Consider the following 19,686-nt stretch of genomic DNA (forward strand, 5'->3'; position numbering starts at 1 on the left):
CTCCTTGTCCCAGGAAATAAAACAAAACTAGTCATTTGAGCTTGACATTGATGTTGTGAAACCATCTGGTTCTCCCCCCATCGATTTCAAAAGTATTGAACATCGACCATAACTGATAGATGTTTTATAAATTTTGAGGGTCATCCCTAGTGAGAATTGCATCAACCAATCAGATGTTCTGGTTTCCAACCTAATTTGAATAAGGAATTTATTTGTTCTCCATAACTTACTTAGGTCCTTCCTCACCCTAGTCTAATTGAAAACCTACAAAACCAGCTAAAGATGGTGGATGACCAGAACAATTTTGACCAATTGGCTTGCTGGTTGAAGACTATTGCATGATGGTAATACTAAAGTAGTAAAATAGAAAACTGTTGACTGACAGTACATAAACCAATCGGAATGGATTGTTTTGAATGAGTATTAATGATGGCCATTGTTGCCTTTGCCATCGATGTGTGTTACATTTCAGTGGTCATCCATTGTATTTGACTGACTGGCCTATGGGCCAATCAGAATATGGGGCGGGGCTTCACTAATCTCGTGGGTGGAGCTATGCTCCGTGTCCCAGGAAATAGCAAAACAAAACTAGTAGTTTGAGCTTGACATTGATGGTGTGAAACCATCTGGTTCAACCCCATCGATGTCAAAACTATTGAACATCGACCATAACCCATCGATGGTTTATAAACATCGATGGCCGATGGCCATCCCTAATGAGAATTGCATCAACCAATCAGATGGTCTAATTTCCAAGCTAATTTGCATAAGGAATTTATTTGCTCTCCATAACTTACTTAGGTCCTTCCTCACCCTAGTCTAGTTGAAAACTTACAAACCTGGTTAAAGATGGTTGATAACAAGAACATTCTTGGCCAATTGGCTTCCTGGTTGAAAACTATTGCATGATGGTCCCATCAAAAGTAGTAAAATAGAAAACTGTTGGCTGACAGTACATAAACCAATCGGAATGGATTGTTTTGAATGAGTATTAATGATGGTCATTGTTGCCTTTGCCATCAATGTTTTTACATATCAGTGGTCATCCATTGTATTTGACTGACTGGCCTGTGGGCTAATCAGAATATGGGGGCGGGGCTTCACTGGTGTCGTGGGTGGAGCTATGCTCTGTGTGCCAGGAAATAGCAAAACAAAACTAGTAGTTTGAGCTTGACATTGATGGTGTGAAACCATCTGGTTCTCACCCATCGATGTAAAAACTATTGAATATCGACCATAACCCATCGATGGTTTATAAACATCGATGGCTGATGGCCATCCCTAATGAGAATTGCATCAACTAATCAGATGGTCTAATTTCCAAACTAATTTGCATAAGGGATTTATTTGTTTTCCATAACTTACTTAGGTCTTTCCTCACCCTAGTCTAATTGAAAACCTTCAAAACTAGCTAAAGATGGTGGATGACAAGAACAATTTTGACCAATTGACTTGCTGGTTGAAGACTATTGCATGATGGTAATACTAAAGTAGTAAAATAGAAAACTGTTGACTGACAGTACATAAACTAATCGGAATGGATTGTTTTGAATGAGTATTAATGATGGCCAATGTTGCCTTTGCCATTGATGTTGTTACATATCAGTGGTCATCCATTGTATTTGACTGACTGGCCTGTGGGCCAATCAGAATATGGGGGCGGGGCTTCACTGGTGTTGTGGGTGGAGCTATGCTCCTTGTCCCAGGAAATAGCAAAACAAAACTAGTCATTTGAGCTTGACATTGATGGTGTGAAACCATCAATGTCAAGCTCCCCCCCCCCCATCGATATCAAAACTATTGAACATCGACCATAACTCATAGATGTTTTATAAATATTGAGGGTCATCCCTAGTGAGAATTGCATCAACCAATCAGATATTCTAGTTTCCAAACTAATTTGCATATGGAATTTATTTGCTCTCCATAACTTACTTAGGTCCTTCCTCACCCTAGTCTAATTGAAAACCTACAAAACCAGCCAAAGATGGTTGATAACAAGAGCATTCTTGACCAATTGTCTGGGATTTGCAGCCTTTTGGCCCGGGCTGAGGTCTGTGCCTGAGGTTGTGAGGTTGGAAAACTTTTCTGTGGGATCTACTACGCTGAGGAGGTATCAACACCGCAGGAATTTTGAAGCATCATGGCTGGAACACCTGGACTGAAGAATTCAATCCGTTTTTTTCGTGCAAGAAAGAAGGAGGAAAGACTGTGGACTTTATCATCTCGTGAGGGAAGTTTTGGTGGAGCTGGCAGGAGTGAAGCTAAGTACTATTTTTTGTATCCAAGATTTTACTAACCAGGGCATGTATGATGTCAGTTTTTTCGATGAGAAAGACAGTTACAAAGTTTATGAAATGTTAAAAGAGAAATATCTGGACCCTAAAATGGAGGGGATAGAAATGTTTCCCCTATTTACTGCACAAGAAGTCCCAATCACAGTACATGCTTACAATCCGTTTATGAACTATGATTTGTTACTTGCTTTCCTTGCAAGGTATTGCGGTACTTGTGAGTTATCCGGGCGCCCGATGTGGTCATCGCATGCCATTATAATAAGCATACGATGCGACGCGATGCGACGCGATTTGCCATCGCGTCGTATCTCGTCGCATCGTATGCTTATTGTATGGTATACAATGGGATGCGACGCGACGCGATGTTAACACTTCCCGCCCATTTTTAAACCCGCCCTCTGCCACATCTGGAAGAAAATCAGTGTGAGGTAGTTTCCAGAGGAGAGAGCAAGTGATTTACAGAGAGAGCAAGTGATTTACAGTGTTGGTGTATTTGTGAGGTGAATTTTTGGACATTTGCCCCAATATTGCCCCATTTGGCCCCTTACACCTGCCCCATTTTGGCCCTTACACCGTATTTCCCAAAATGGCTTTGGTGGATGGTATCTTCAGCCTCCCTAAAACTGAAGAAGAGACAGTAGTATTCCTGCAGGACAAAGGGCTGCTTCCATCTACAGCCACTTGTCCAAATGGCCACCCTATGCGCCTGTCTATAAAGGAGCGCAAATGGCGCTGCTACATTAAAAGTTGCGCGAAAAAGCAGAGTCTGCGGGCCTCGCTATTCTACCCTGGGTGCAGGCTGCCGTTCATGACAATCCTGCGCTTCATCTACTGCTGGTGTGATGAACTCACTTCTGTACTAAGAACTTGAAAATATGTAACAAAAGCACCATATTTTATAACGCATTGATGCGGGAGGCATGCCAATGCGACTTGATGTCACAGCCTCAACGCCAGATTGGAGGACCAGGGCAAATAGTGGAGGTGGACGAGACACTCTTTGTGAAACGCCAAGCCAATGTTGGCAGAGTTCTCCCACAGCAGTGGGTGTTCGGAGGAGTGTGCCGGGAGACAGGGGACTGTTTCATGGTAGCAGTTGCCAAGCGAGATGCACCAACTCTCCTCAGTGCAATTGTGGAGCACGTGGCGCCTGGCAGCACGATTGTCAGCGATTGCTGGCGCGCCTACAAAACTCCTGAACTGGAGCGGGCTGGTTACAGCCACTTGAGGGTCAACCATCGGTACAATTTTGTAGACCCAGAGACTGGTGCACACACCCAGAACATTGAGAGACTGTGGGGTTGTGCAAAATGGCGCAACAAACGCCAGCGGGGCACAGCCCGCCATCACCTTGATTCCTACATGCAGGAGTTTGTGTGGCGAAAGTGCCTGGCGGGAGACAGCGCATTTGCCCGCATTCTACATGCGCTCACTTTGCTCGATAAATAATGATGGTGATTGATTATTGTGTGCTTTGTGATTGATTGTTATTATAATTTATTTCTGTAATATGTTAATTACACAGTTATTCCCTTAAATTCAGTTGTCCTTAATGTGTCAGATATGAATGATATTGATGAATGATATTGGATGCTCACAGCCACTCCACTATCAACGTGAACCCGAAGCGTGGCGAGCGCAGCGAGCCCGCGAGGGGCGGCAGTACGCGTCCTCCGACCTTTTCATGCCCTACTATCCACTAGGGCGTGGAGTGAGAATAGAATAGTGTGGCGAGCGCAGCGAGCCACCGAGCCCGAAGCGTGGCGAGCGCAGCGAGCCCCGCGAGTGGACACGGATAACTTCACAGGTAAGCGCGTCCCTTCGCGGGCTTCCCAGGTGTCCATGGCCACGCGGACACCTGGGAAGCCCGCGAAGGGACGCGCTTCCCTGTGAAGGTATCCGTGTCCCCTCGCGGGGCTCGCTGCGCTCGCCACGCTTCGGGCTCGGTGGCTCGCTGCGCTCGCCACACTATTCTATTCTCACTCCACGCCCTAGTGGATAGTAGGGCATGAAAAGGTCGGAGGACGCGTACCGTTGCCCCTCGCGGGCTCGCTGCGCTCGCCACGCTTCGGGTTCACGTTGATAGTGGAGTGGCGTTGACAATGGGGATGGGACTGACATTGTGTCACTTTTTGTGACACTTTCTGGGGGTTTTGCCCTGCTAAAATCGGGTGCTGTCGCATCGCATCGCATCGCATGCCATGTGGTTAACATGCGATGCGACGTGATCACTTTACATGGTACCCGATGTAAAATCGGGTTTGGGTGGTGATCTCGTCGCGTCGCATCGCATGCCATTTGGTTAACATACGATGCGACGCGATGCGAAATCGGGTTCGGGTGGTGATCTCGTCGCGTCGCATCGCATGCCATTTGGTTAACATACGATGCCATGCGATGCGACGCGATGCGTATACGACCAAAAATCGGGCGCCCGGATAACTCACAAGTACCGGTATTGCAGTTCTGTGAGAGGAGGGGAATTTTTGAAAAACAGTATGGGTATCTTTAATGCCAAAAGAAAATTTTGGTGTAAACTAAGGAGGGATGATAGATGTCCAGGTGGGGTAATGCATCCTCCTGCTAATTTCACAATTGGAGGCAACAGGTGCTTCCTATATTACCCCACCCAACCCAGATTCTGCAGAAAATGTTTTGAATATGGCCACACAAGGGAAGAGTGTGAGAAAGGGAGAACCTGTAGAAACTGCAGAAAAGAGGGGCATGAAGCAAACCGGTGCCCAGAGGAACGCAAATGCGACCTCTGCGGGGAACCTGGACTTTCTTTCAAAACATTTCAACAGAATTCACCAAAGCTCGAAAAGAGCAAGGTGCTCGAAGATTAGCTGAGCAAGCTGAAAGAGAAGCCAGAGAGGCAGCATGCCAAATGGCTAAGGAAACTCGCACAACAGAGGCTAAAAAGACATGTATAGCCCCGGTGCTTGTTGTGCAAAATGGAGTACAGATGGAGGTGGAGGCACAGGCTACCCCAGATCCACAACAGCCAGTTAAGGCAATGCAAACTGCTGATACTGCAACTGACCACAGTGAGGAGCAGTTGAAAGTCTTTGATTCAGAGGATATTCAAAGTGCTGATACCATATTGTCTGATGAGGAGTCTATAAAACTGAGGAAAGCAACTCCTGATGGAAGGGCTGTTAAAAAAGCCAGAATTGAAAGGGTTAAATACAGTCCCTCAGCAATTGAACCAGATTGTATGGATACTACCTTAAGTTCCGAAGACAATGCCAGTTCCCCATCTTCCACTGAATCTTCTAATATTTTTGGGGCATCCAAACAGTCAATCGCACGTTTGACTGGGAAGGAGAACTATGATGAAATTGGATGATGCTGATTTAAGTTGTGTTTTTGTAACCAACTACCTTGAAATTATTTACGGGACTTCTAAATCTACCTATGCCTAATATTACAAGCAACATTAGTGTAAAAGTTGCAACATTAAATGTCAGGCTGATAACAAGCAGACCCAGGTGTGCTGCGGTTTTTGAAATATTAAAAAACTTAAAAGCTGATATAATTTGTGTACAGGAATGTGGGATTTCAGAGCCCATTAAAAAAGAAGAATGGGACAAAGGGGATAGTTTTTAATCTGGGTCTTTTTTAAATAAAAATGATGGGGTGGGTATTGTAATAAATAATAGGGATATTATAGGGGAGGATTTTTTTGTGGTGGAAGAAGGGAGGTGTATTGTTGGGACTTTTAGTCTTAGAGGGTGGAGGTTTAGGATCATGTGTATATATGCTCCTGCTTGTAAATTAGAAAGAAAGAAATTGTTTGTTAAGATAAGGTTATTCCTTCCTGGAAGAACACCCCTTATGTTAATGGGGGATTTCAATTGTATAATTGAGAAAAGTGGGAGAGGATATGGAAGTACTAGGAGTGTTGATATAACCGGGAATATATTAAATCAGATTATTACGGATTTTTCCTTTATAGATGCAGCTGCGGTGTGTATGGGGAAGCCACCTCCACCAACGTATATTGCTGATAGAGGAGGCATAACTTCCAGAATTGACTATATTTTTATATCCAAAGGTATATCATGTATGAATGGAGAGCAGGTAAGAATGCCTTTTTCAGATCACGATGCATTATATGTGAAGTCCAAGGGAATGTAAACAATGTATATGGTAGAGGTATATGGAAATTAAATGTTCGTTTGCTAGAAGACCGTAAAGTAAGGGATGATTTGGTTAAGATGTATGCAATATGGAAGAGGAGAAAAAATGACTTTGAGAATATATTAGTATGGTGGGAGTGGCTGAAAGTTAGGATGAGGTGTTTTTTCAGAAAATGGGGAATCAAAAAAGTAAGGAAGGAAAGAATGAGGTATGAGGCATTATGTGTAAGAATGAGGTATCTTTACAAAATGAGAGATCTAGGATTTGACATGAGTGAAGAGATTGTGAAAGAAAGGTGTGTGTTAAACAACTATTTGGAAAATAGGGGGAAGAAAATCATTTTTAGAGCGAAAGTTGAGCATCAAGAGAAAAATGAGAAATGTACAAGGTTTTTTTTCAGGAAAATATGTAAAAGGAAAAATGATATGGATGTATTAAGGAATGGAGAAGGAATGGATGTTAGTGGTGGTAAATTAACGGAAGAAGTAGTTAAGTTTTACAAAGAATTGTATGGAAGGAAAATTATTGAAAGTGATATTGGAGATGAAGTTTTAAGTGTATTACAGAATGAAGTAAGTCAGGAAGATAAAAGTGTTTTGATGGAAGATATTGGTGTGGAAGAAGTAAAAATGGTGGTTATGAATGCAAGAAAAAACAAAACTCCTGGGCAAGATGGATTGCCAGTAGAGTTATATTGTATGTGTTGGGATATGTTGAGAAGTGATTTAGTGGAAGTATGCCAGTTTATGTGGATAAATGGTATAATTGGCAAGTCTATGGGTAAGGGTGTTGTAGTTTTAATATATAAAAAGAATGATAGAAGAGATCTGGGCAACTGGAGGCCTATAACTTTGTTAAATTCAGATTACAAAATATATTCAAAAATTTTGGCGAATCGAATGAGAAGTGTAATAGGAAAAATTGTGAATGAAGACCAAGTATGTGCTGTACCGGAACGTAAAATTAGTGATAATTTGATTTTATTAAGGGATATACTGAGAGATTGTAAAGATAGGAAACAAGGTTGTGTGGTTTTGAGTCTTGATTTTGAAAAAGCCTTTGATAAAGTTGCACATGAGTTTATGTTCAGAGTTTTGTTAAAAATGGGGTTTCCCGCTGGGTTTGTAGAAAGAGTAAGAAGTTTGTATGTTTTGGCATCGAGTCGTATATTGGTGAATGGGAATGTGAGTGAGGAGATCATGGTTAAATCAGGTGTAAGGCAGGGGTGTCCTGTGTCCCCTGTGTTGTTTATTTGTGTGATGGAGCCACTGTTACAAATGATTAGGTGTGATAAGGTTGTGAGAGGAGTACTTATACCTGGGAGTGGTGGTAAGAGTGCTAAAGTAATGGGGTACATGGATGATGTGGTAGTATTGTGTCAAAACCAAGCAGCCTTAAACAGGACAAGATTATTAGTGGGTTTTTTTGTAATGCATCAGGTTTTAAAATTAATTGGGATAAAAGTAATTATAGAGTGTTTGGTGAAATTAATGTGGAAGTGAATGAGATTACAAGAGTGGCAGGGGGGATAAAGGTGTTGGGTTTAATTTTCGATGATAACTTAAAAGGTAATGATAGTTGGAATGAATGTAATAGGAAGATTATGAAGAAATTGGATTTCTGGAAATTAAGAAATTTATCAATGACAGGGAAAGTACTAGTTGTGAAGAGTGTGATTCTTCCCATAATATTGTATGTTGCATGTGTGTTTCCCCCCCCAAATGGTGTTTTTAGAAAAATTGTAAGGAAATGTTTTGTTTTTCTGTGGGGTAGTAAAATGGAGTGGTTGAGACGTGAGAATGTGGTTAAATCTAGGATTAAAGGAGGGGGAAATTTTCCAAATTTTGATAGATTTATAGGAGTGAATTATGTGGCAATTGTGGCGAGATTGTTAAAGGGGAGTTCAAAAACCTCATATATGACAAAATACCTGGGTGGATGGATGTTATGTGGGATTGGATGGATGAAGAGGTCTTTGAGTGTGCCAATGGCCTTCAGTTGCCCAGAATGGTATGTGTTTGTGGAGCGATTTATTAGGAATAATGATTTGTTAAGTATGAGTATGGAAGATTTTATGGGGAGGAAGAAAATAATAAAGATTTTGAAAGACAGAGAAACTGTATGCAATATTGAATATTTGAGATTGAAAGAAGCAGAAGTGGTGTGGAAGAAAATGGAAATGAATGGGATGTCAAATAAACAAAAAGATGTGGTTTGGAAAGTTATGCATGGTGTCTTGCCTGTAAGAATGGTACTTAAAAAGAGAGATTTAACAAGAATAGAAATATGCCCGAGAGAAGAATGTGGAATAAATGAGACAGTATTGCATGTAATGTGGGGATGTGGTTTTGCTAAAAAAGTATGGAAGGGTATGAGTGGATTATGTAGAGAATTGTGTGGTGTAAATGGGATTTCATGGAGGTTGGCAATGTTTGGTTTGGGAGTAAATGGGAAAATAAAAGAAAGAGTGATGTGGCTATTAATGTGTTGTGTAATGGAAGTATTGTGGGATAATAGGAATATGTATGTGTATAAGAAAGAAGATAAAAGTGTGAATGATTGTATTAGGATGGTGTTGGGGAAATTGTATACATGTTATTTGTTTGATAAAGAAGGTGGAGGTGGTATGGATGCAGAGGGAGTGTGGAAAGTAAAGAAATGGATGCATGTTGTAAAATTTGTATAGTTTAGGGGAGAGGGGATATGGTATTGTGGTGCTTTTTATTGGTTCTTTGTAAGTTTTTTTTCATTTCAAAAAAGAAAAATAAAACCAGTTGATGAAGGAGAAAAGTTTATCGCTCAGAAAGTCACGTGAGAGATAGTCTAAAGGGTATTTGACTGGTTCAACCCCATCGATGTAAAAACTATTGAACATCGACCATAACCCATCGATGGTTTATAAACATCGATGGCCGATGGCCATCCCTAATGAGAATTGCATCAACCAATCAGATGGTCTAATTTCCAAACTAATTTGCATAAGGAATTTATTTGCTCTCCATAACTTACTTAGGTCCTTTTTCACTCTAGTCTAATTGAAAACCTACAAAACCAGTGAAAGATGGTTGATAACACGAACATTCTTGACCAATTGGCTTCCTGGTTGAAGGCTATTGCATGATGGTCCCATCAAAAGTAGTAAAATAGAAAACTGTTCACTGACAGTAAATAAACCAATCGGAATGGATTGTTTTGAATGAGTATTAATGATGGCCATTGTTGCCTTTGCCATCGATGTTGTTACATATCAGTGGTCATCCATTGTATTTGACTGACTGGCCTGTGGGCCAATCAGAATATGGGGGCGGGGCTTCACTGGTGTCGTGGGTCGAGCTATGCTCCGTGTCCCAGGAAATAGCAAAACAAAACTAGTAGATTGAGCTTGACATTGATGGTGTGAAACCATCTGGTTCTCCCCCATCGATGTAAAAACGATTAAACATCGACCATAACCCATTGATGGTTTACAAACATCGATGGCCATCCCTAATGAGAATTGCATCAACCAATCAGATGGTCTAATTTCCAAACTAATTTACATAAGGAATGTATTTGCTCTCCATAACTTACTTAGGTCCTTCCTCACCCTAGTCTAATTGAAAACCTACAAAACCAGCCAACGATGGTTGATAACAAGAACATTTTTGACCAATTTGCTTCCTGGTTGAAGACTATTGCATGATGGTCCCATCAAAAGTAGTAAAATAGAAAACTGTTGGCTGACAGTACATAAACCAATCAGAATGGATTGTTTTGAATGAGAATTAGTGATTCCCATACTTGCCTTTGCTATCGATGTTGTAACATATCGATTTTCATCCATCGTATTTGACTGACTGGCTTGTGGACAATCAGAATACAGGGGCGGGGCTTCACTGGTGTTGTGGGTGGAGCTATGCTCCTTGTCCCAGGAAATAACAATACTAGTCATTTGAGCTTGACATTGATGGTGTGAAACCATCTGGTTCTCCCCCCATCGATGTTAAAACTATTGAACATCGACCATAACTCATGGATGTTTTATAAATGTTGAGGGTCATCCCTAATGAGAATTGCATCAACCAATCAGATGGTCTAATTTCTAAACTAATTTGCATAAGTAATTTATTTGCTCTCCATAACTTACTTAAGTCCTTCCTCACCCTAGTCTAATTGAAAACCTACAAATATAGCTAAAGATGGTGACAAGAATAATTGGCTCATTGGTTGAAGACTATTGCATGATGGTCCCACCTGAAGTAGTAGAATAGAAAACTGTTGACTGACAGTACACAAACCAATCAGAATCGATTATTTTCAATGAGAATTAGGGATTCCCATAGTTGCCTTTGCCATCGATGTTGTAACGTATCAATTTTCATCCATCGTATTTGACTGACTGGGCTGTGGGTCAATCAGAATACAGGGGCGGGGCTTCACTGGTGTTGTGGGTGGAGCTATGCTCCTTGTCCCAGGAAATAGCAAAACAAAACGAGTCATTTGAGCTTGACATTGATGGTGTGAAACCATCTGGTTCTCCCCCCATCGATGTCAAAACTATTAAACATCGACCATAACTCATAGATGTTTCATAAATATTGAGGGTCATCCCTAATGAGAATTGCATCAACCAATAAGATGGTCTAATTTCTAAACTAATTTGCATAAGGCATTTATTTGCTCTCCATAACTTACTTAGGTCCTTCCTCACCCTAGTCTAATTGAAAACCTACAAAACTAGCTAAAGATGGTGGATGACAAGAACAATTTTGACCAATTGGCTAGCTGGTTGAAGACTATTGCATGATGGTCCCACCTAAAGTAGTAAAATAGAAAACTGTTGACTGACAGTACATAAACCAATCAGAATCGATTTATTTTCAAGGAGAATTAGTGATGCCCATAGTTGCCTTTGCCATCGATGTTGTAACATATCACTTTTCATCCATTGTATTTGACTGACTGGCCTGTGGGCCAATCAGAATACAGGGGCTGGGCTTCACTGGTGTTGTGGGTGGAGCTATGCTCCTTGTCCCAGGAAATAGCAAAACAAAACTAGTCATTTGAGCTTGACATTGATTGTGTGAAACCATCTGGTTCTCCCCCATCGATGTCAAAACTATTGAACATCGACCATAACCCATCGATTGTTTATAAACGTCGATGGTCGATGGCCATCCCTAATGAGAATTGCATCAACCAATCAGATGGTCTAATTTCCAAACTAATTTGCATAAGGAATTTATTTGCTCTCCATAACTTACTTAGGTCCTTCCTCACCCTAGTCTAATTGAAAACCTAGAAAACCAGCCAAAGATGGTTGATAACAAGAACATTCTTGACCAATTGGCTTTCTGGATGAAGACTATTGCATGATGGTCCCATCAAAAGTAGTAAAATAGAAACCTGTTGGCTGACAGTACATAAACTAATCGGAATGGATTGTTTTGAATGAGTATTAATGATGACCATTGTTGCCTTTTCCATCAATGTTTTTACATATCAGTGGTCATACATTGTATTTGACTGAATGGCCTGTGGGCCAATAAGAATATGGGGGCGGGGCTTCACTGGTGTCGTGGGTGGAGCTATGCTCCGTGTCCCAGGAAATAGCAAAACAAAACTAGTCATTTGAGCTTGACATTGATGGTGTGAAACCATCTGGTTCTCCCCCATCGATGTAAAAACTATTGAACATCGACCATAACCCATCGATGGTTTATAAACATCGATGGTCGATGGCCGATGGCCATCCCTAATGAGAATTGCATCAACCAATCAGATGGTCTAATTTCCAAACTAATTTGCATAAGGAATTTATTTGCTCTCCATAACTTACTTAGGTCCTTCCTCAACCTAGTCTAATTGAAAACCTATAAAACCAGTCAAAGATGGTTGATAACAAGAACATTCTTGACCAATTGGCTTCCTGGTTGAAGACTATTGCATGATGGTCCCATCAAAAGTAGTAAAATAGAAAACTGTTGACTGATAGTACATAAATCAATCGGAATGGATTGTTTTGAATGAGTATTAATGATGGCCATTGTTGCCTTTGCCATCGATGTTGTTACATATCAGTGGTCAACCATTGCATTAGACTGACTGGCCTGTGGGCCTAGACTGACTGGCCTGTGGGCCAAACAGAATATGGGGGAGTGCCTTCGTGTACCAGGAAATAGCAAAACAAAACTAGTCGTTTTAACTTGACATTGATGGTGTGAAACCATCTGGTTCTCCTCCATCGATGTTAAAACTATTGAACATCGACCATAACCCATCGAAGGTTTATAAACATCGATGGTATTCCCTAATGAGAATTGCATCAACCAATCAGATGGTCTAATTTCCAAACTAATTTGAATAAGGCATTTATTTGCTCTCCATAACTTACTTAGGTCCTTCCTCACCCTAGTCTAATTGAAAACCTACACAACTAGCTAAAGATGGTGGATGACAAGAACAATTTTGACCAATTGGCTAGCTGGTTGAAGACTATTGCATGATGGTCCCACCTAAAGTAGTAAAATAGAAAAAAAGAGAGAAAGGGTTTGAGCTCTGATTGTCTAATTTCGCACTGCAGCAGCTCCCAATAAGGGGGATTACCAACCCCTTTAGAATGTAAGGTTACAAGAAAAAAGACAATGGAGCTGCGCTTTGCAAAATCATATACAATTTATTAAAAAAATCAATCAAAGTTAAAACACAATTAATTTCATGTAATTTGTTAGTGGCCACTGTAACAAACAAGACGAACACACATGTAACAATGCTCTGTTTAGACTGTTAGTAGAATACTTTTGAACTGTGTTCAACTTGTTAGTCCATAACATTAGTAAAAAAAACGGTTAATAAAAAACCTCCCAATTTATCAGGAGTAACTGTCCCCCACTCATGTGCACATGTTAGTGGAATAACTCACTTATTTTATTGAGGGTTTGTGTCCTTTTCAGAAAGGTGGGGATCCGGCTCTTGATACTTAGGAGTAAATAGGACCAAATGATTTTAGCAGTTCACTGCGGTCGCTGAATATAATATTCCTTCAAATTGTATCCAGTTGCCACAAAGCTGTCCCGTCGCCCTCTACGCGTTTCTCCGCCTTCCGATATTAGCGGCTTCCTCAGGAGGTGATTGTGGCTTCCCCATAACGCTAGTAAAATACAAAACTGTTGACTGACAGTACATAAACCAATCAGAATCGATTTATTTTCAAGGAGAATTAGTGATGCCCATAGTTGCCTTTGCCATCGATGTTGTAACATATCAATTTTCATCCATTGTATTTGACTGACTGGCCTGTGGGCCAATCAGAATACAGGGGCTGGGCTTCACTTGTGTTGTGGGTGGAGCTATGCTCCTTGTCCCAGGAAATAGCAAAACAAAACTAGTCATTTGAGCTTGACATTGATGGTGTGAAACCATCTGGTTCTCCCCCATCGATGTCAAAACTATTGAACATCGACCATAACCCATCGATGGTTTATAAACATCGATGGTCGATGGCCATCCCTAATGAGAATTGCATCAACCAATCAGATGGTCTAATTTCTAAACTAATTTGCATAAGGAATTTATTTGCTCTCCATAGCTTACTTAGGTCCTTCCTCACCCTAGTCTAATTGAAAACCTAGAAAACCAGCTAAAGATGGTTGATAACAAGAACATAATTGACCAATTGGCTTCCTGGTTAAAGACTGTTGCATGATGGTCCCATCAAAAGTAGTAAAATAGAAAACTGTTGACTGACAGTACATTAACCAATCGCAATGGATTGTTTTGAATAAGTATTAATGATGGCCGTTGTTGCCTTTGCCATCGATGTTGTTACATTTCAGTGGTCATTCATTGTATTTGACTGACTGGCCTGTGGGCCAATCAGAATACAGGGGCTGGGCTTCACTGGTGTTGTGGGTGGAGCTATGCTCCTTGTCCCAGGAAATAACAAAACTAGTCATTTGAGCTTGACATTGATGGTGTGAAACCATCTGGTTCTCCCCCATCGATGTCAAAACTATTGAACATCGACCATAACCCCTCGATGGTTTATAAACATCGATGGCCATCCCTAATGAGAATTGCATCAACCAATCAGATGGTCTAATTTCTAAACTAATTTGCATAAGGAATTTATTTGCTCTCCATAGCTTACTTAGGTCCTTCCTCACCCTAGTCTAATTGAAAACCTACAAAACTAGCTAAAGATGGTGGATGACAAGAACAATTTTGACCAATTGGCTAGCTGGTTGAAGACTAGTGCATGATGGTCCCACCTAAAGTAGTAAAATAGAAAACTGTTGACTGACAGTACATAAACCAATCAGAATCAATTTATTTTCAATGAGAATTAGTGATGCCCATAGTTGCCTTTGCCATCGATGTTGTAACATATCAATTTTCATCCATTGTATTTGACTGACTGGCCTGTGGACCAATCAGAATACAGGGGCTGGGCTTCACTGGTGTTGTGGGTGGAGCTATGCTCCTTGTCCCAGGAAATAGCAAAACAAAACTAGTCATTTGAGCTTGACATTGATGGTGTAAAACCATCTGGTTCTCCCCCATCGATGTCAAAACTATTGAGCATCGACCATAACCCATCGATGGTTTATAAACATCGATGGTCGATGGCTATCTCTAATGAGAATTGCATCAACCAATCAGATGGTCTAATTTCCAAACTAATTTGCATAAGGAATTTATTTGCTCTCCATAACTTAATTAGGTCCTTCCTCACCCTAGTCTAATTGAAAACCTAGAAAACCAGCCAAAGATGGTTGATAACAAGAACATTCTTGACCAATTGGCTTCCTGGATGAAGACTATTGCATGATGGTCCCATCAAAAGTAGTAAAATAGAAACCTGTTGGCTGACAGTACATAAACCAATCGGAATGGATTGTTTTGAATGAGTATTAATGATGACCATTGTTGCCTTTGCCATCAATGTTTTTACATATCAGTGGTCATACATTGTATTTGACTGACTGGCCTGTGGGCCAATAAGAATATGGGGGCGGGGCTTCACTGGTGTCGTGGGTGGAGCTGTGCTCCGTGTCCCAGGAAATAGCAAAACAAAACTAGTAGTTTGAGCTTGACATTGATTGTGTGAAACCATCTGGTTCAACCCGATCGATGTCAAAACTAAGGAACATCGACCATAACCCATCGATGGTTTATAAACATCGATGGCCATCCCTAATGAGAATTGCATCAACCAATCAGATGGTCTAATTTCCAAACTAATTTGCATAAGGAATTTATTTGCTCTCCATAACTTACTTAGGTCCTTCCTCACGCTAGTCTAATTTAAAACCTACAAAACCAGCCAGAGATGGTTGATAACAAGAACATTCTTGACCAATTGGCTTCCTGGTTGAAGACTATTGCATGATCGTCCCATCAAAAGTAGTAAAATAGAAAACTGTTGACTGACAGTACATAAACCAATCGGAAATTATTGTTTTAAATGAGTATTAATGATGGCCATTGTGGCCTTTGCCATCGATGTTGTTACATATCAGGGTACTTGTGAGTTATCCGGGCTGCCGATTTTTTCATCGCGCCCGAAATCGTGGGCATCGCGTCGGTCGTGGCCGTTATAAGGAGCCGCGACGCGATGCCCGCGATTTCCCATAGACAGTAATGTTAAAAGACACGATGGACCCGATTTCCGACCCGATTTCCCATAGACAGTAATGTTAAAAGACGCGATGGACCCGATTTCCCATAGACAACAATGTTAAAATAAAATGACAATGTGAAATTGGCCAATATGCGCATTTCACATTGGATATGTTTTAAAAAAAAATGTTTCATGGCCCCCCACCACCGTTAACGCCACCCCGTTATTGACGCCAACCCGAAGCGTGGCGAGCGGCGGCGGTACGCGTCCTCCAACCTTTTCATACCCCTACTATCCACTAGGGCGTGGAGTGAGAATAGAATAGTGTGGCGAGCGCAGCGAGCCACCGAGCCCGAAGCGTGGCGAGCCCCGCGAGGGGACGCGGACACCTGTGAAGCCCGCAAGGGCACGCGGATACCTGTGAAGGTATACGCGTCCCCTCGCGGGGCTCGCTCGCCACGCTTCGGGCTCGGTGGCTCGCTGCGCTCGCCACACTATTCTATTCTCACTCCACGCCCTAGTGGATAGTAGGGGTATGAAAAGGTCGGAGGACGCGTACCGCCGCCCCTCGCGGGCTCGCTGCGCTCGCCACGCTTCGGGTTGGCGTCAATAGCGGGGTGGCGTTAACGGTGGTGGGGGGCCATGAAACATTTTTTTTTAAAACATATCCAATGTGAAATGGCCATATTGGCCAATTTCACATTGTCATTTTATTTTAACATTGCTGTCTTTGGGAAATCGGGTCCATCGTGTCTTTTAACATTACTGTCTATGGGAAATCGCGGGCATAGCGTCGCGGCCCCTTATAACGGCCACGACCGACGCGATGCCCCCGATTTGGGCTAAATCGCGGGCATCGCGTCGGTCGGGTGTCCTTAAGTTAACTAAACTTAAGGACAAAATCGGCAGCCCGGATAACTCACAAGTACCCATATCAGTGGTCATCCATTGTATTTGACTGACTGGCCTATGGGCCAATCAGAATGTGGGGGTGGGGCTATGCTCCGTGTCCCAGGAAATAGCAAAACAAAACTAGTAGTTTGAGCTTGACATTGATGGTGTGAAACCATCTGGTTCTCCCCCATCGATGTAAAAACTATTGAACATCGACCATAACCCATCGATGGTTTATAAACATTGATGGCAATCCCTAATGAGAATTGCATCAACCAATCAGATGGTCTAATTTCTAAACTAATTTGCATAAGGAATTTATTTGCTCTCCATAACTTACTTAGGTCCTTCCTCATCCTAGTCTAATTGAAAACCTACAAAACTAGCTAAAGATGGTGGATGACCAGAACAATTTTGACCAATTGGCTAGCTGGTTGAAGACTAGTGCATGATGGTCCCACCTAAAGTAGTAAAATAGAAAAATGTTGACTGACAGTACATAAACCAATCAGAATCGATTTATTTTCAATGAGAATTAGTGATGCCCATAGTTGCCTTTGCCATCGATGTTGTAACATATCAATTTTCATCCATTGTATTTGACTGACTGGCCTTTGGGCCAATCAGAATACAGGGGCGGGGCTTCACTGGTGTCGTGGGTGGAGCTATGCTCCGTGTCCCAGGAAATAGCAAAACAAAACTAGTAGTTTGAGCTTGACATTGATTGTGTGAAACCATCTGGTTCAACCCGATTGATGTCAAAACTAAGGAACATCGACCATAACCCATCGATGGTTTATAAACATCGATGGTATTCCCTAATGAGAATTGCATCAACCAATCAGATGGTCTAATTTCTAAACTAATTTGCATAAGGCATTTATTTGCTCTCCATAACTTACTTAGGTCCTTCCTCACCCTAGTCTAATTGAAAACCTACAAAACTAGCTAAAGATGGTGGATGACAAGAACAATTTTGACCAATTGGCTAGCTGGTTGAAGACTATTGCATGATGGTCCCACCTAAAGTAGTAAAATACAAAACTGTTGACTGACAGTACATAAACCAATCAGAATCGATTTATTTTCAAGGAGAATTAGTGATGCCCATAGTTGCCTTTGCCATCGATATTGTAACATATCAATTTTCATCCATTGTATTTGACTGACTGGCCTGTGGGGCAATCAGAATACAGGGGCTGGGCTTCACTGGTGTTGTGGGTGGAGCTATGCTCCTTGTCCCAGGAAATAGCAAAACAAAACTAGTCATTTGAGCTTGACATTGATGGTGTGAAACCATCTGGTTCTCCCCATCGATGTCAAAACTATTGAACATCGACCATAACCCATCGATGGTTTATAAACATCGATGGTCATCCCTAATGAGAATTGCATCAACCAATCAGATGGTCTAATTTCCAAACTAATTTGCATAAGGAATTTATTTGCTCTCCATAACTTACTTAGGTCTTTCCTCACGCTAGTCTAATTGAAAACCTACAAAACTAGCTACAGCACATGGTGTTCCCATGTGGTCTCCCACCCAAGTACTAACAAGGCCCAACACTGCTTAGCTTCCAAGATCAGACGAGATTGTTTGTGTCCAATGTGGTATGGCTGTAGATGAGATACAGGCCCTTTTTTGCCCTCTTCTACTTCTATAACCAGGTAAGTTAATAAAAAAGTTTCCCAACTGTATTGGCTTACTAAAAAAAAAATCATGTGTTGGTAATGTAAAAAGACCTAAAGGACATGATATTAGCAGGTGGTCTCAAATTAAACTACTAAAGAGGCTCAACACTGTTTAGCTGCCAAAAGCAGTTGGAATTGGGCCGAAACAGTGTGGTAAGTTTTTAGCTGATGGCTATTGTGTCTGTTTGACCTCTCCCAAATGTCTGTATTGGCAATAAAAATAAAAAGTTTCCAATTTAAATAGCAAGAGAATAAAAACAATTTGCCAGTAATGGGAAAAAACCTACAGCACCTGGTGTTTCCATGTGGTCTCCCACCCAAGTACTAACCAGACCCAACACTGCTTAGCTTCCAAGATCAGACAAGATTGGGCGTATCCAATGTGGTATGGAGTAGGTGAGATACAGGCCCTTTTTTGCCCTCTTCTACTTCTATAACCAGGTAAGTTAATAAAAAAGTTTCCCAACTGTATTGGCTTACTGAAAAAAATCATGTGTTGGTAATGTAAAAAGACCTAAAGGACATGATATTAGCAGGTGGTCTCAAATTAAACTACTAAAGAGGCTCAACACTGTTTAGCTGCCAAAAGAAGTTGGAATTGGGCCGAAACAGTGTGGTAAGTCTTTAGATGATGGCTATTGTGTCTGTTTGACCTCTCCCAAATGTCTGTATTGGCAATAAAAAAAATTTCCAATTTAAATAGCAAGAGAATAAAAACAATTTGCCAGTAATGGGAAAAAACCTACAGCACCTGGTGTTTCCATGTGGTCTCCCACCCAAGTACTAACCAGACCCAACACTGCTTAGCTTTCAAGATCAGACAAGATTGGGCGTATCCAATGTGGTATGGCTGTTGATGAGACACCGGCACTTTTTTGCCCTCTTCTACTTCTATAACCAGGTAAGCTAATAAAAAAGTTTCCTAACTGTATTGGCTTACTGAAAAAAATCATGTGTTGGTAATGTAAAAAGACCTACAGGACATGATGTTAGCAGGTGGTCTCAAATTAAACTACTAAAGAGGCTCAACACTGTTTAGCTGCCAAAAGCAGTTGGAAT

The 19,686-nt window shown here is 41.3% G+C and overlaps 3 pseudogenes; all 3 read right to left on the reverse strand.

Moving 5' to 3' along the window:
* Window positions 1-18,441: 18,441 nt before the first annotated feature.
* On the reverse strand, window positions 18,442-18,560 carry LOC146050776 (5S ribosomal RNA; annotated as a pseudogene).
* A 347-nt stretch (window positions 18,561-18,907) lies between these two features.
* Window positions 18,908-19,025, reverse strand: LOC146050795 (5S ribosomal RNA; annotated as a pseudogene).
* A 341-nt stretch (window positions 19,026-19,366) lies between these two features.
* On the reverse strand, window positions 19,367-19,485 carry LOC146050758 (5S ribosomal RNA; annotated as a pseudogene).
* Between the last annotated feature and the right edge of the window lie 201 nt (window positions 19,486-19,686).

Source organism: Crinia signifera, chromosome 12, assembly GCF_055691185.1.
Source record: "Crinia signifera chromosome 12, ASM5569118v1, whole genome shotgun sequence".
Classification (NCBI taxonomy): domain Eukaryota; kingdom Metazoa; phylum Chordata; class Amphibia; order Anura; family Myobatrachidae; genus Crinia; species Crinia signifera.